At 36.2% G+C, this 18502-nt stretch overlaps 1 protein-coding gene across 5 annotated transcripts in view; it reads right to left on the reverse strand.

Annotated features, from left to right (window-relative positions):
- LOC133521255 (RNA-binding protein Musashi homolog Rbp6) overlaps positions 1-18502 on the reverse strand; it is a 669256-nt gene that overhangs the window by 184823 nt on the left and 465931 nt on the right. The window lies entirely within an intron of this gene.

Genomic DNA, 18502 nt, shown 5'->3' on the forward strand with positions numbered 1-18502 from the left:
GTCACGAAAAGCGCCTACGAACAAAGAACCCTCCTAGCGGGTCACTGGCAGTGAATATGTTAGGAGAAACAAAACATAAAGTATGTATACTACGGAAAACTTATCTTTCGTTACCTAAATTGCCACATCGACTTGGAGGCAGGAGTAATTCGCATCTAAATTTTGCTCGTAGTTCTCGTACGGATGAATGATAAAAATAACCGGCCAAGTGCGAGTCGGACTCGCACAGGAAGGGTTCCGTACCATTATCTATAAAAACGGTCACCCATCCAAGAACTGACCCCGCCCGACGTTCCTTAACTTCGGTGGATTGGATGAGAACCTCGAGATTGGAAAGAATTTTTTTCTGTTTTTAATATTTGTTGCTATAGCGGCAACAGAAATACATAATCTGTAGGAATTTCAACTGGCTAACTATCACGGTTCATGAGATACAGCCTGGTGACAGACGAACGGACGGACGGACAGCGAAGTCTCAGTAATAGGGTCCCGTTCGACCCTTTGGGTACGGACTTCATTCAGATATAATGCTTATGTCAAAATGTATTTGAATTGACCTCCTATAAATTACTTGTTAAATTTGCAATTACCACAAATAATAAACATTATAAATGGCAAAAAGCATTTTTTTTACGAAATGGGAACAACGATGTATTTTTGTATTTTAAATGGAAAGAAAATTAAAGGTGGCTCAGTTCATACTACGCATAATTTTATCCTTAAATACGAATAATCCAATAAAGAGAGTAAAATATGTTATATTTAAATTGATAGCTTAACATTTTGATATCTGAATGATTAAATATATGTCCTTGCTGCGGTGGTCTGCTGTAATAAATCTCCAAGTTCTCAAGTACAAAATGATGTTTTTACTGGCAATACTATATCAAAATCTTAAGACGGCAGTTAGAAACTTAAATTGCAAGTTACAAGACAAACTTCGATGAACATTCAGTAAGTTAAAATAAAATACACGTTGAGTTTTGGCAGTTTTGTAAGTTTAAATGGTAGGAGAGATTTATATTTTTTAATATGTATACATATTTAGCTAAGTGTCTGTTTCACAATGTAAAGTCCTAAATACTTAAGCTACTTGCCACTTATTTGACGAATAAAGTCATCGTTGGCCGTTCACAATCTTCAAATTAACTGGTAGATAGTAGTGCTAAATCTTGCAGGAAGTTTTATCTGGCAGTTAATTTATTTGTTAATTAGCTATCAAATACTTTACTCAGACTTTTTGGAACAGACTCCTAGTATTTTTAATGGCCGGTAAGGTCAACTGTCAGTAAACTGCAAGACCCCTAAATTAATCCCTAAAAGTTATATTCTGTATATTGCAGCGTTACAGCGTAAAATGGGCGATGTTACTGTCATAACATCGCCAATTTTACGCTGTAACCGTCCGTGTTTTACGCTGTTGTGTCAATCTATTTAATAAAATGAGTGTCCAAGTGAAAGGTTTAATCGCGACAGCAATACCACAGCTGTGTACACCAGTATATTCTCGTATATAAACCTCGAAAAATTCGGTAAAAAGCCTGGGGCACCGTTAGTGTTTCCCGTAGCTTGTGGTGTCCGATTACTGTTAGATTTACATTATAGGAGTGGTTTTTGTCATTCGAATGAACTATGACAAATACATATTTAATGTGTTGCACTAAATTACCATTATATGCCGGCAAGAAATTTGTAGTCTAAATGTTGACTGGTTGCTCTCATATTTAATTATTTAAAAGTTTGGAACTTTGGTTAAAGAAAACCAATCGCGGACTATGAATGTCTCGTGTCCGATATTTATGGGTGCACTGAAAACGCTTTATTTAATCGAAGCAATTGCCCGTGGGTATTTAATCAAAGTTTAAAATTAAATTCCATCCAAGGTCTCAGTGGAAAAAACACAAAAGGGTAGCGGATATATAATAGCTTATTTAATGTAGGTACCTATATCCTTTCCGCGTGCCACGCCGCATTATCGTCGGGTGAAATGGACAGTCCGGCCCCTTGAGAAGCCCAAAGGGTTCGGTTTTCGTAGGCACTCAATAATTGAAGTCGTTGAAATTCCGAGCGGATTGTTGTGGCGCCACCTGAGGGAGGGGCGGCGGGGCGTTTAACGGGAAACAATAACGTTAATGTTTATTATAATGCCCGATTTATTGGCGATTCTCATTTACGGTCCACGCTCGGAGTTAAATTCGCGCGGGCTTATTAACGCGCCGCACGCGCTGCGTAGTCGATTTTACTGCGTGGTGTGGCTTAACGGCAGGCCTAGCTTAATTAAAACTAAAACGACACTATAAATACATTGATCTGCCCCTTGTATTCATGCGCTTTAACCCACCGGACTGCTCCGTGTCCTAATGATCTTACAACCGAGATTGGGTAGAGGTGCACGGAGACCGTGTGGCTCCACGATGTATACTAATTGAGCAAGCATTAAAATGATTGAGGTGAACCATTTCCCAGGTAGGTAATAGAACGCGCACCGCGGTAAGCTCGCAATTATCGGAGTTCATTAGTAAGGGCTGTGTATTTTTCCCCTGTTAAAGTTTCTGTGCGTGGCTAAACTATTTTCAGGGGTCCGCGGTGAGACATTTTAATCCGATAATATCGCGCTATGTGTTGTGCACGAGTTTGTAATGAAGTTTTGTTGTTTAACTTTACTAAGGCTATTTGCGTAACGTTTATATGCGTCGAATGCGAGATAACTTAGTTAAGTCCCAGTTTTAGTGCATTTCAGATATCAAATTAGTTTCACACCGTCGCCTCTGTTCTTGACATTATACACAGCATGGTGGTAGAGTTATAAAGTAGATATTGAAAAAAAAAATAGACCTGAAAAGGCTATAGTTTTCTATTGCCGATCAGTGAATATTTTTGGTGAAATTTCCTCGTACATAAATGCAGCAACCCGCATCGAATTGACAGGCTTCTGGCTCCTTCGGGGTGCGGTTAGCTGAATTCACGTGCAAATACATCTCGGCGTAGCCCAATGTGCTAATGAAAGGCAATACATTATTCAACCTTTGAATTATACAGTGGCATGTAAATCGATATTTGCACCGCATAACCGCAATTAGCTGCTGAATGAATTGGTGAATGCAGATATAATTGAAAAGTACGCTTATATACCGGATTTATTTCGCACCTGTGTTTGTTGAATTAATTAATATTAGCCGGATATAGGATATTTTCCTACTAGTCAAATTAGTTTCTTTTACCGAACTTTCAAAACGATTAAACATTATGAAATTTGTATGAAAACTGACGTCACGGTCAAGTACTTTTTTAAGTTTTATCCGATTTATTAAATAGTAGTAGTTATTGTACAAAAATGGAAACAAAACAGGAAATAAAACACTCATCATTAGTATAAAGGTGAACTTATCCGTTTAAGGGATCTTTTCCAGTTAACCTTTGAGCAATTGAGGAAGAATTGGGATTTATTAAATATAAATTATGTCAAAAAATAACTGCTGTCGACGTTTTTATAATAATAATTTGGTGCTTTATTTCATGCATGGTGCGAAATAATATACAGGCGACATCCCTATTAGGTATCTGATTAATGGAATTTTAAATTTATGGATTTATATTTTACTCATATTTTGGTTATAGTTATACCTACTAGCAAATATGACAGATTGATAAATAACTAAATACCTACTTTGACTGTACTTACCTGAACTCTATAGAAAACCCTAACATTTTGAAATAGTTAATAAAGGTGTTAAAAACATTAACTAATTTTATGACTTCAGGGGACCTATATAATAGAGACAAAATCCACAAACTAGGCTTCGTCAATATAATCAAGTAATATATACAATAGTTTTAGGTGTTCTTTTCAGGTTTATTTAGAGTAAATGTATACGACAATTTGCATTTGATCAAGCATGTATTATTTATTTATGAGCCAATGTTGTCCCATTGTTGGGCAAAGGCCTCCCTTTTATTCTTCCACGTATCCCTATCCTCGGAAGTCTCCCACCAGTGTCTGTTAAAAGCGTCAAGCTCGTCCCGCTATCTCCAACGAGGTCTACCGTGACGCCTTACAATTTGTGGGACTCAACGGGTGGCTGTTTTGGAACAGGTCATCCGGAATACGGCATATGTGTCCTGCCCAATCCCATTTGAGCTTGGCGACAGTTTCAGCTACATCAGTTATTCTAGTTTACGAACGTACTACGCTCAGAATACTACGTTCCATAGCTCGCTGACAAACCTTGAGTTTGGATTTCCGAGCTTTTTTCAAAGACCAAGTCTGTGCTCCATATGTAAAGATGGGGAGAATATACAAGTCCATCGTTTTCTCTTTAATGATATAGGTAGGTTTATCATGGACCAAAAGCTCCTCCAGGCATTCTTGGTCCGTCTTGGGACTTCTTTGTCTTGCCGTGCCTTCACATTGGAACATTTCAGTGAGTTACAACTCATTATAATTATATTTTATATCTGTATTTTTAACTTGCTTTGCTTATCGATAACAAGTTTGTCGATGTTTCATTTTGTCAATCCCTCGTTTTTGCTGGAAATAGTTCAAAGTATGGTTATTGTAGCGCAATAACCTTTTTATTTGATTTTTAATGTTTATTTTCGATTGTAAGTGTATATTATAGCAAAAATCTACGTAAACGTAGTTCTTGTTAGCAAAGCTAGACCATGTCAGTTGTCACATTTCGTTTAAATTAGCAGTTATGAAATCATCAGCAATCAACCTTTCTCGGAAACAGTCAAATAAGCGTGGGCAAGCATTATGAAAAAAACCGAATTGGAATTCCCGTTCCTCTGTTCGGGCGTTGATTAGTTCGGTAACAAAAACTATTCCCAAACGGTGTGCAACAAGCGATGTGGAAAAAATCGATATGAGAGGGAGGCCGTGCTATCTGATTGTGGGACGTAAGGTGCAATCGACGAGATGCGTTTCACAGTGAGCGCGCACGATTTTTAAATGATTACTGGCCCTCCATCACCCCGGGGTGCAGGCGATAACTCAAAACCTATAGGCCTTGCCATATCGAACATCATTACTGTTGTACCTTTTGTAAATTAAGCTGAAAACATATTTTGCACGATTTATTAAAATAATAGGTATTAAGAATACACCGCAAACTCGGCCAAATTTCACCTTCCCATACAAACGGAGTTTCGTTCTCATTTTAAAAGTAGGTACGTGTTGGATTGTAATGAAACTTTGTACATATAATGACATGATATAGATATCCATGCCTGTAATAAGTTTATATAGCTCCAGCTTATAAAACAAAAAAAAGACAAAAGGCGTGTGCGATCGATAATGCACGTTGGAAGGAGCTCGCTGCGAAACGGTCATCTTGGCGATCTACCATCTTCGAATCTATCAAGTCGTTTGAGGAAAACCGCCTCGCTATATTAGACGTAAAACGCCAACTACGCAAGGATAGACCTAAGCCCTCCTATGTGTATCCATACAACGCGGCCGGTCAACTATACTTTTGTGAATGTGAAAGGGTGTTTAAGAGCAAGTTTGGCCTGGCCAGCCACATAAGAGCTCATAAGAGGAAAAACCCTTGATTGCTGAGGTCGCCGTCATCGAAATCGATGTGGAGGACTATATATAAAACAAACGAAAAAGAGCAAAAACAAGTTTTTTATGAAAAACTTAAATTCGCTGTATTTTTGGTATTTGAAGCTATATAAACTAATTACAGGCATAGATATACCTTATCCTATTGAAAGTACAAAGTTTCAGAACAATCTAGCTAGTCGTATTAAAATGAGAGCATAAGTACCTACGTTTGTATAGAGAACCGCGCATGAAAATGGTCAATGATACATAATTATGTAAGTAGGTACCTACTATAATAATAATAATATATTACACCGGGTGTTTCCTGTAACACGAGCAAATAATTAAACAATATATTGCTCCTAAAACGATATAACTTTTGATTAACAACTGTTAAAAATTATGAAATCTTTAGATTTTAACTTTTTCATACAAATTGAATATAATTTTTAATGTACGCTGACATCAGTGACGTTGCTTGTCACGCTTTAAACATAACAAAATTTGCAATACATTGCGTCTTACAATTAACTTCAATGTGTAATAAAAATCAAAACATAAGTTATTTTTCAAAGTTGCTGAACAAATGTTGGTAGGAGTACAGCCTATAGTTTAATTAATTGCTCCTGTTACAGGAAACACCCCATATAGTCAAATTACGCCAAAGTATTTAATACATGTATGAAATCTATAATATATTTTACGTCTAGAGCACAATATTTTTAAAGATAAGTATCAATAAAAAACGATTCTCTTTTATTAGGCTAGTTCTATACTAAAATTTTAAAGCCCATCGCCTAGCCAATACCTCTCGACTCATAACCATTGATTGCTCTGCACAATTGGAGCGAAGCTCGCACGCACTAGTCTACTACAAAGAACTGTGAACCAATTACAAAAAAAGAGAAAAACGACTTCGAAGATTTTCATTATGCCGATGGAACCTCAGTTGTTTTTTACTCAGTGCCGCTTCATAAAGCAATGAAGTTGGGTTTACTCGGATAAAACCAAATCTACGGTCAGGTGCTAGGTAGTATCCGATATTTTTTATTTATTTTAATGATTTGATTTGACAGTTGGAATTGTAATAATTTAGCTTTGCTATTTATTACGCTTCTAGACTGCGAGCCAGGAACAGATTTCGGTGACCAGTTGCCTCCCGGGCGATAACTCATATAGTGGTTAACGGCTATGTATGATGAACCCTCGTGGACGTCAGCTGCCACTCCGTTGGTGGGTTGACGAATGGCAGCCACCGAACACGTAAAAAGAAAATTTAGTCATCGCTTCCCGTTTGATACTTTGACAGAATATAGCTTAGATGCTATTTTGAAATTAAAAAATCGTTCGCCGGATGTATCGCGGTGGAAAGAACGTCAGCTGGTCGTATGAACATGTGAAAAATAAGCGCTTTACTTTATTATAATAGTGATAACAAATCATGAAACTGTATGTAGCATTCCATCAGGCGTTTCAATAAACGGATTACGCATACTTTGCGGACATAAGTGGTAAATAAAGGCGCGTATTTTTACATGTTCATGTAACCAGCTGATGGTTTTTCCACCGCGATAGAACCGACTGACGGTTTTTATTTAAAATAGCATCTAAACAATCATCTTACACAATATCAACGGGAGGCGATTTTTTTTTACATGTTCTTGACAGCAATTAACTGACGGTCCTTCCACCGCGATACAACTGGCTTTTTTTTAAAATTCATGATAGCATCTAAACTATTATCTAACACAGTATCAGCATCCCAGGCGATGATTGACGATATATGCTCCTGGCCTGCGGTCTATTGTTGTATAGTTTTTTCATGTCTTACATTACGATAAAAAAAACTGGAAACAACAGTGCAATAAACGTTGCCTGTTTTTTAACAGAAACGTGTACAATACCAACAGAGAACAAAAATTCGTCACTTGCGAAAACGAATTCATTCGTCGGATATGTAAAATGCTAAAGCATTCATCTATGCGCGCTCCGTACACTGGAATTCATGAGAGAATATAGAGCACACAAAACTGCCGCGACAGCAAACCTTACTGCATCAAACAACAACCGTCACATTTGATTAAAATAAATAAAAGGGAATCATATGGCACGAGTGGCGCGCGTCCTTCCACCCCACTCGTACCGTGTACACACCGGCGTTCCACGAATGCACATACATCACCACACACATCTAGATAAAATTTTAAACCTTACATTGTGTTACTGCATAGTATTTATGACAAAAAATCATTTCAACAATTCTCATCTCCTATTTCGAAACAACCCGGCAATAAATTAAAATGCATATACGCGATGTAACAAATCAAAATTGTATCGTACAAATACGTGAAGTGCAAACCATCATAAATATCTCGAACGCACGTCGAATACAAGTAAGACGTAACACTCTAAAACGGCATATCTATTCTAAACGGAAGCTAGCGAAGTATCGAGTTTCAAATCGTACAGAGTGGTACAGAAAATCTAGATGTTGGCCAGGCTCCAATCGAGAAGTGATCATATCTGTCAATATTCTTTGAGCATAAGATCCGTTTAGACCGTTCTCTACTACGCTGTCTTAAGAAAGAGAAGTTAGCTACGAGTAAAATAAGCTGATTATTGGTGTAACAATAATTGTGTGCCGAAATGTGTTGCACATAATGATCTAAATCATAAGTATAATCCCACGTATTATCTTGTCTATAAAAATTTTACTAGAAATATTGTAAATTTAAAGGAAATAAAACTTGATTTGAATACGACATAAAACAACGAGACTTTGTCCTCAATCTCCATCTAAATCCTAGCTGACTCCCGAGTCTCTCTTAATCTAATTATGACAATTCACTGAGTTACCACTTCACAGGGCCATGGCAATTTCTTTTAATAAGTTAAAATTTTGAGGGCGTCTAAAACAACTTTTTAATTAAAGATAATCAGGCTGAAATGTCAGCAATAACGCGGTGTCACGGAGGCAAACGCCAACTTCATAATTCTGATGCGACTCCCGTTGACGTGCCGACGGAAGGAACACGTTTTATTGGTAATTATGGCAAGTGGTGAAACTTAACTTTGTAGCGGAGTACTTCGCTCGAGAAATGCACATTTGCGGCGTTTGTAGGACTGTAATGGCTTCTCCGTAGTTTAAAACAAGGAGGATTCTCGACGCAGTTAGGTGATTGCTCTCGTTAGACTGCGTCGCAAGGACACTCGACGGTTCCTATACGAATTCCAGTCTCCTTACGTGGATTATACGGTACAGCCGTGCGGTAGTCGACTGTTTTGCATAGATACGTACAGTTAAGTAAGTACGTAGGACACAATCTAAACAATTTACTGTCGTAAACTACAAACTCGCATGTTTTGGTACAGTCAGCGCAACGGCGCCCGTATATTTACGGTACTGTCGAGTTGTCAAGTTGCGCGGCAACATTTGGCCGACATTTACATACAATTTCATATTCATATCAGAATTAGGTGGCTGGCGTGTCTAGGCCGCACTCGATACGTTGCGGAGACGAGTTGCGGAACTACGAGTAGCCTGTAGCCTAGTGACTCAGTTTTATTGCGTTGTATTAAACATTGCTCAACAATACTTTCTACATTATAATTACACATATACTTTTTTAATTTCATAATATCGACATTATTGAATAATTATATAATTACGAAGCTATCAAGTTGTTTAATTCCCTTGATTTCTCTGTATCTGTATAACATAATGCCATACGATTGAATAAAATGTATAATTATAAAAATTACTAATTTAGATTCCTTTATTTAATAATTTATAGTTTATTTTTCTTTATATCAAATACAAAGTCAAACTAACAGAGAAATACAAACGAATAATAAACTTTTGGGCTTAAGAGGGAAGTAACCACGTTATCGTCCATACAAAAAGAGAAAACGTTTTTCCACTTCTAAATATTTTCCATTCTGCATGAATTTTTTAAATGTTATTGACACAATGGAAATCTAGATTTATAGTAGGCTTTTTTTTTTTTCAAATTTTTTTAAACCGATACCTATAAACCTAGAGATATATTATGCTGAAGCGATCGACATCAAAATCAAAATGATTTGTTAAGATTTAGTAAGTGGAAAACGTTTTCTCCCGAAACTGAATATCATAGAAACAGTACCGTTACTCCGCTAGGATAGCAAAGCTATTGTTTCCTCTTAAAAGCTTTTTGTACGTTTGTTAATTACGCCGTTAAATTATCTATACAGGCTATAGAAGTGCTAATTTTTGATACTGACTTAATTGAACAGGGAAAATTTAACTTCAGAATAAAATAAAACCCCTACACAAATATATTGGCACTTCTTTTGCCTATATAGATAAAGGTTTTGAGCATAGCCTGTAATAATGACTGCGGAATAGTCGCATACAAAAGAACTTACCTGTGTATATTCTAAGTATAATTAGTAGGTCATTTTATTTAAATCACGGTTGTACCATGCGGGGTTAATCCCGTTCACGCGCCTAATAACAGGTACCTTCATCCGTGTGAAAGCAAACCTCTGATTACATCCATCATTCAACATTGTCTGACTTAATTAAACGTAGAAATATTAAATTAAAAGGCAAACAAAACAAAACAAAGCGTGGCTTTCAATGGCTTTATTTAGCACGATAGGAAGTTACAATAACTTGTGCATTGCTGATGCGAATAAGAGAAACGGAAGATAAAACAGTGCAAGTTATATTGAATAAAAACTTTACTCTTGCATACTAATGCTAAAATTTGTATTCGACTGAGTTTGCTTGACTTTTCATTAACTTTCTCGTTTCTCGCGGGAGAGAGATGAAAATCAAAATAATCATTAAGTCTGATTAAGCGTCTTGCAAATAGCAGTTGTGATGTTTTCTTTGTTAATATTAATTAGCGAACGTTTGGCTTAGTCGTATTGAATTAAAAGGCAATGGTTAATTTAAAATATGATTTGCTATTAAGATAAATTGATATTTATTTCAGGTAACATTTCATCTCACAAAGTTATTAATCATAATACTTCATCCGGACGCCTTGGTGAACCTTTAACCAGCATCAATTTAGAAATAAATTAAAACCATTCCTCTTCCTTTCTTGTTACTTAAACAAAAGATTTTTTATCTTCGTTAATTGCTCTGAAATGTTCTGAAAAGTATTATATTACTTAAAAGCTCGTCAAAAACAAAACTAAAAACCTGCTCCCATAGAAAAAAACAAGCTGCTTGAAATTCAACAGCCACCGGGTATTAAACGCGTTGACGCGAAGGCATACAAACTAGCATTGCACTTAAGAAATAGCATACAAAACCAAAGACAAGGGATGTCATGTCATGCATTAGGCAAATTAAAAAGTTTTCCTAGTACTATAACAGAGCTGCCACTGAATGTAAGGGTGCAGGTGCGATCATTCTAAACGTTAATCACGGTGAAAGAGTTGCTGGAATCAAACGTTCTAAACGCGCCGGCTTCAAAGGGCGCGAAATGAGCATGTTCACAGTGGAACGAATTCGAATAAGTAGCAAGCGGGCGGGCCGTGAGCACGAGCAGGTAATCGCACCGACCGGTGCAGAAATAAGTTTTAATGTGATGAGCATCGAACTGCGGGATACCACGTACCGATAACACCATTCAGAATCGATTTCATACAAACAGCTTCTGTTTTCAATTGAAATTAGCTGAATAGGAACTGAAATGTTATTGCAGTGTGATATTGAACAATAAAGATAAGGTAACGGGGTTTGATCACGTTTCATGATTTGAAACATTAACTACATAGATAACTTTTGAAAAACATAGTAAATAACATTTACGTATTCCTATATATTTCAAACTTCCATCGAATCACAAAAGGCTCGGAAACAAATCAATTCCCGTTGCGCGCCTATAGTTTGTACACAAACTATTTTGTATCTCATAAAATATTAAGTTTCGTATAAAACCACAACGGACGAACGCGCCATACCTTTCAAAGCCGTAACTGCCTACACACGTTTAGGTTAGAAAACCTTCGGCAAGAATTACTAAGGTCAAACGTAATAAATTTAGTTTTAGCCAGCAAACTATGTGGTCAGAGATTTTCGGGGGAGCACGGCCTTTGTTTTGTCGATGCCTACTTTATTCCATGTAATCCATTAAGACACATGACGAATAGTTGGAGGGGGGAAGGGCCATCGACAGCCCTCTTAACTGCCCGATGCCGTGGCAAAGATTTGTAATGTGTTTACGAACCCCTTTTTGTAGGACAGTTCAGGCCGGGATGCGGTTTCCTAAAAGGCTATTTGTTATGATTTCAAACAAAGTCCTGTCAGAGAAAATAGCTTTTGTGTTTTATTTTCTGAGCCGGATATTTTAAGACCCTTACACGCAAACTGAAACAAATGCTTAGTGCGGTTACAAGACGGCTTCGATTGAGGGGTTTGTTTGCGTATGTAGGGTATTAGGTACAACCGACGGCTTTTTATTTACGCATGTTTACATATTGCGCGTAAATTTAAGTATTTTGTTCAATATACATGCCACTATATGTGTAATAATTGTGTAAGATTTTGCGCATGCTTGTTTAATATGGAAAAAATATAAATTCAGAGACATCAGAGTGGTAAGTCAGATATGTGAAATAAGACAATATATGAAAATTATATTAAGTATGCGTAAAAGGCAAAACAAACCTAATACCACAAATCATTCCGAACTAAGTGAGCATGACATCAAAAAGGCGAAATATTTTTATTTTATTTGCGTAGAGTATTAAAAGACCAAGAAAAATTTCAGGTTTTGTGCATTAAAAAATTAATGTTTCGCGAGTAAATTATTGAACAAGTATATCTTTGTGATGTGTAAGATGTAATTTAATAAAACTAGTTTTAATCAAAATAAATATCTGGATGCCTTAATTATATAATTAATTTTTGTTCACTTCAAGCAATAGACTTCACTACAAAAGCTAAGGTTAAAATGATAAGATAGGTGTAATCATTCTTAAACGGAAATCATTTTATGAAACGACTATCAAATGAATTCTGAATTGGAAATCTGTTAAAGTTTTCATATTGATATGATACGATCACTCAGGCCGATTGGTTCGCGCGAAGTTCACTGCGATATGAGGCATCTCGCTCACACTTAGCGCACGCGCAAGATGCACTGCGTTTATATTCAAGGTCGTACCATAACAATATCAAAACTTTAACAAAATTGTAAATTCAGAATACTGCTCCAGAGCTTTGGTTGGTTTATTAATGATATGATACGAAATTGACGACTCGTTGTCGTAAGCGAGTAGTGTCAAATTCAGTCATGATTTAAAAAGTTCTAATAGATCTCATGGCGTTTGTATAAGTTTTTTTTTTCTCTACGCCTTGGTCGTAGTATGCAAGCGAGATTTGCTACGAGTCTAGGCTACGAATTAACAATGAAGTTTAGTGGCCGCACTCCAGATGGTCAGTCCAAGACAAGTCAAATCATGTAAAATTTAAAGTAAAAAGTTTTTTGAAATCCTTTTCACGCTTAAACCATTTTAGTTGAAATTTGGTATAGAGATAGTTTGATTTCCGCGAAAGGACATCCCTTCAGGGTTTGAAAAAGAGGGTGCAAGTTTGTATGGGGAATTAAAAATCGCTGATCAGATTGGGGTAAGATTTGGTATGATCTACTATCTTAGTTAAAAATGATATCAAACTTGGCTTAGTCGGTTCCCTAACATAAGTATCCACTTTCCTATACAATTAGTATGGCTACTTGGTTACTTAACTTGGGGCACGGACCACACCTAAACTTAACAGTGATTAACCCGAGACGTCGCCGAAGCTGAAACCCTTCCCCACCTGCATCAAAAATCTGGGTGGCTCCACTTCTTAAATACATTGTAAGAACACAAAGATTAATTCAGCCAAAGGAAATTTTTGGTTCACAGAAAACCGTTTTGGGCCTTTTTATGTCGTGTACAAACGCAACTAATTGTGATTTAATTTGATTTAGCTACTTGTTTAGGAGCACGGCATTTTAGCTCAATAAACGAGCAGGTATGAACGAGATGTCTGTAAGTAACTTGAAATAAGTCTTTTTTAAAGTTAATTACCACTCATGATAATATTTTTGGGTCTCACGGGAGGTTTCTAATTATAAAGTTATAATATTGCAACAATAATGCAGTCAATTATTGATAGAAAATACAAATTCCTTTAAATCGTACCAACACCAAATAAGATACACCTTACCCAATAAAAACTGTGTTTTAGATAGATATCTTAAAAGATAAGTATCAAATAATCAAGACTTGTAATTTAAATTTTACTCAATGTTGTTTTAAGTTCTGAAAAGACGTTTCCTCGAATATAAATAAATCAGTCTCAAGGAAGATGTAAAATTGCTTTATGTTTTTTCCCGAAAAGAAACAGAAAAGTAATAACTTTTCAACCAATTACAACACTCTACTTACATTAATCCAGTGAACCCGGCCATTTTTCCCAAAAAGAAAAGTTTCAAAACAACTTACCCTCCGAAAGAATCCCGAAAAAAGCATAAATATCAATGGTGAGGAGGGCTCAAAAGCGATTTAAGCCTTAAGTAAGTCGGTAGAACTGAGAGAGAGGCCTTATTAGAATTGACTGGGGCGCGAGGGGGACAAACATGTCCGAGTGATACATGACATTCACGAAATAATCAATATGTAATATGACTTCTCAGCGCAATGAAAACTTTTGTCCTTCATCAGGAAGTGGCCTTATGGAGAAAAATCAGTGGAGCGACGCTCGGATCATATATTTCGAGGGATCCGTAATTTCCGCAGGAGAGGGTTGTGTGATGAATAGTTATGTTGACTACCAAGAAATTATTCTAATTTATTTGCCATCATTTTTAGGTATGTTTTACCTGCAATTGTTGGTATATTACGAAACAAATAAGTTATTTTTCACATTTCCTTCACCAATAATCACACAGACAATCATTTATACATAAATAATGACAAGTTGGTACACATTATGGCTAAAATACAAAATATAGGCTTCGTTTTGATATGATAATAAATAACCGTTATAAATACCACACCAAAATTAAATTAGCGGATTATTTGCGTACGCAAATGTTGAACAAATGATTAAGCGTTTCCAACACGCGCTTTCCCCAAAAGACTAATACGTTGTGTGGCATAATTACTTTAGGCAAAAGGGGCGCCTGTTTAGGGCAAGATGAAGAAGAATCGCAGGTGTAAATGGCCGTCTATTGCGCTTTCCATCACGAGCACTGCGGGTCGCCCGAACCTCGGCAGGATCACATCAAAAACAAGCTAAGCAACAAAGAGATGTAGTCGATTTTGGCACAGTTAGCGAGGAATGCCCGAGAGCGAATTCGCGCGGCGCGTTTGTGGTGGAGCTACGTTCCGGACAGCGGAACATTTAGAGCCAATTCCCGGCTGGCTTGTTGTATGAACAATTAAGTGTGCCAACCTGCTCCCGCGCGGTAAGAAACGTAATGAATGTTTACTGCTTCTAAGTGGTATGTCTAATGCTTGTAACGTTAAACTGTAGTGAACTGTCCTGAACTGCCGCTACTCAGTTTGCGGTTGGGTAGGTTTGATACATTTGGGGTTTTTAGGCTTGTAGAATATTAATTAGATACTGTTTTGGAGCCTAGCACACTTACAAGGTTCATTAGATAAATTAAGCTATTTTGAAGCTAGAAAATGTTTGATCTACACTCAAAAATTAACATCTACGGACTTGTTCTTATTAAGTAAATTATATAAGAATAAAAGTGTGTATGTGCAAGATGACTTGCTTCAAGCTAAATCGAAATAAGACTAGTTAAAATATTGCATGCAGGCTTTGTATCTATTAGGCAACAGGCGAAATTTATTTCGATTTCTAGGCTTCTAGGGCATATGTTTTACTATGACAATGTATTTCTAGGCCTATCCTAACTTACAGATATCAAGTTGATCAATTTTTGATATAACTTACATTAGCTGTGCGTAAGTAATAACACTTCAATAACATATTTTTCTTATTCGAATGCCGTTCATGCCATGAATGTTAGTAAAACGCACGGTCTACTTAATGCATATTAAAATGCAAAATGCTTAGAACTTTCTCAATAATTCAAAGGAAAATTCTCACCCAAGCATAGCTATTAAACTGGAGCTTGAGCTGTAGCAACTTACCTGAAATGATAAAAACAAAGATATTATAGGGAAGATCCTGCTCCATCGGGTTTAGCAATATGTTGTTTAAGTCGGAACAAAAGCCCGTTCGGCGTAATGAGCGTTGCGTGCGGCTCCGCGCGCGTCAAACATGTAAGCAAACAATTTAGGCACGGCTGAGTAAATACGACTGCGAAATATCTTTGCTCGGGCCCGTCTGAGCAGACTTGCGCCTTGGCACAAACTCCGAGCGGATGCGTTTTAAAATATAAATCTGCAAAGTTTTATTTAACGATTATTGAGATGCAGTCTGGATTTTATGTGGTAAGTATCTGCGCATAGTATATTAGTAAATACGCCAAACATACTTACTAATTTTGCGTTTATATCATAATATCAGCATCTGATATTGTATAGTCGTGATCATTAAAAACTATATTCGGTTTTTGGGTAGCTTCGGACGTAATCATGTAAAAGTGAATGATAATGCATTTTTTATTTAGTTGAAGTCTAACACGCGAATGAATAAGGCGGTATTGTAGTGTAAAATTAAAAAAAAAAACAGTTGATACTCCCAAAACAAGTATTCATTTAAATATGATTGGGAAACTCATTCTGTAAGGTGCTTTTTAGTGTTAATAAGAAACTTTTAGGGCTATTTTTGTAATTAAAAAAATACATATGTAGGTGAAATTTTATGATGATGGTTGTAATGTTTGTAATTTGTTGAGTATGAATGAAAGTAAAAAAAAGACGGAAGTTTGAAATGTAGTAAAATCTACCATTTCATGACTTGCGACCATCACGTGTGGGAGGCTTAGTACGGTTCACACCGAAATCGTGCTTACTCCTATCTTTTCAAACGTACCTATGTCAGTAATATGCAATATTTAAAGATTTTGCTGATGTCAAACTCTGTCAGAGCATCATTTGTTATGGAAAATTGTAATCAAATGTAGGGTCATCACCTTAATGTTGGGAATTTATTAAGCCCTGTGGGTAAACAGACTTGAAGCGGCATTCCATATTTACACAAACTATCATTTAATCTAATTTTGATATCACTCACAGTTGTGTCGGTCATACATTCCTGCTCATGGATATATGAGTTAGTAGTAGTAGACGATAGTGAAGCACCTCTTCATACAAACTTAGTCCGCAATTTCCTCCCTTTTCTTCTTATTATAAGACTTGGGAACGAAAAACAAATTCCATACAAAATTTTAAAGGCTTTTAGATGTATAAACTTTAAAACTATCGCGTTTTGAACAAGTTTTAAAACATATTTATAACTTATTACATTTTTATAAATTCGCAATAGACCCGGTTTTAAATATGTTTTAAAATGTGAAAATATAGGTACGAGAGTAAGAGTGACTAAAGCCTCCAATTCCTCCTAACTTGTAAAGTTATTAAATAATCACTAAAATAAAATAAACAAAGCGTAGCTGTGGTTAATAACAATAAACATAATAAGTAATGAGACAAATAAAAACACACCACAAAATAAAATAAATTTTAAAATAAAAACACCTGATCAAGGCACAATAAACGATCCCCATAAAATAGCCAACATCTTCAATGATTTTTTCTCCTCCACTGGAAATAATTACCCTACCCCTGTAAACAGACTACCTTTAAAACAATTCAATAAAAAAAACTCATTTTTCCTTCGGCCTACGCAACCTAACGAATTATTTAAAATTCTAAAAAATCTCAAATATAAATCGTCTTTCTGCATAGATGAAATCCCCCCAGCTCTATTAAAATCTTGCGCAGAATCTATATGCGGCCCCTACACCCTACTAATAAATCAATCTTTTTCACAAGGCATCTTTCCTGATGCATTGAAAATCTCACTATTAAAACCTATTCACAAAAAGGGAGATATCTCAGAGATAAATAACTACCGACCAATCTCTCTATTACCCACGTCATCAAATTTTTTTTAAACCGCGATGGTAAAGCGCCTTTATAGTTTATGTGAAAAATTCAACATTTTTAGTAAAAATCAAAATGGCTTTAGAAGAAATCATTCAACTACCTTAGCAATCTATAAGTATGCCCTAGAGATATTCAGTATTATAAACGACAAAAAATATGCTGTGGGTCTATTACTCGACATGAGTAAGGCTTACGATAGAGTCCGTTACGAAATCCTTTTAGATAAACTATATAACATAGGTGTTTGAGGTATTGCGCTGGACTGGTTTAAGTCTTATTTGTGTGATCGCTCCCAATATGTAGAAATAGAGCATAGAGACTTTAATAGGGCTCTATCCCTCAAGGTAGCGTCTTAAGCTGTGTTCTATTTATTATTTACATAAATGATCTTCCTGACATATTTGACGAGCATAGCACGCTTTTTGCAGACGACATTTCTATACTATTGCCATGCGCTACTACTGTAGAAGCTCAGAATAAATTACAGTCAACCTTAAATACAATTACTAATTGGTTGCAATCCCACAACCTACAGCTCAACATAAATAAAACAAAAATTATCCAATTTAAACCACATCAAAAATCATCATTGCCAATAGACTTTAAATATAATAATTCAAAATTAGATAACGTGAGCTCTTTTTTTTTTTTAATACCACGACGGTGGCAAACAAGCATACGGCCTGCCTGATAGTAAGCAGTCACCGCAGCCTATGGACGCCTGCAACTCCAGAGGTGTTACATGCATGCATGCATGCGCGTAGCTCTGCCACTCTATTAGAAATAGAATTAGACTCAAATATGAGCTGGAAAGACCATATTCTAAAATTGTCAAAAAAAATATCGTCTTTTATATACGCCCTTCAGCATCTA

Source organism: Cydia pomonella, chromosome 9, assembly GCF_033807575.1.
Source record: "Cydia pomonella isolate Wapato2018A chromosome 9, ilCydPomo1, whole genome shotgun sequence".
In the NCBI taxonomy this organism is placed as follows: domain Eukaryota; kingdom Metazoa; phylum Arthropoda; class Insecta; order Lepidoptera; family Tortricidae; genus Cydia; species Cydia pomonella.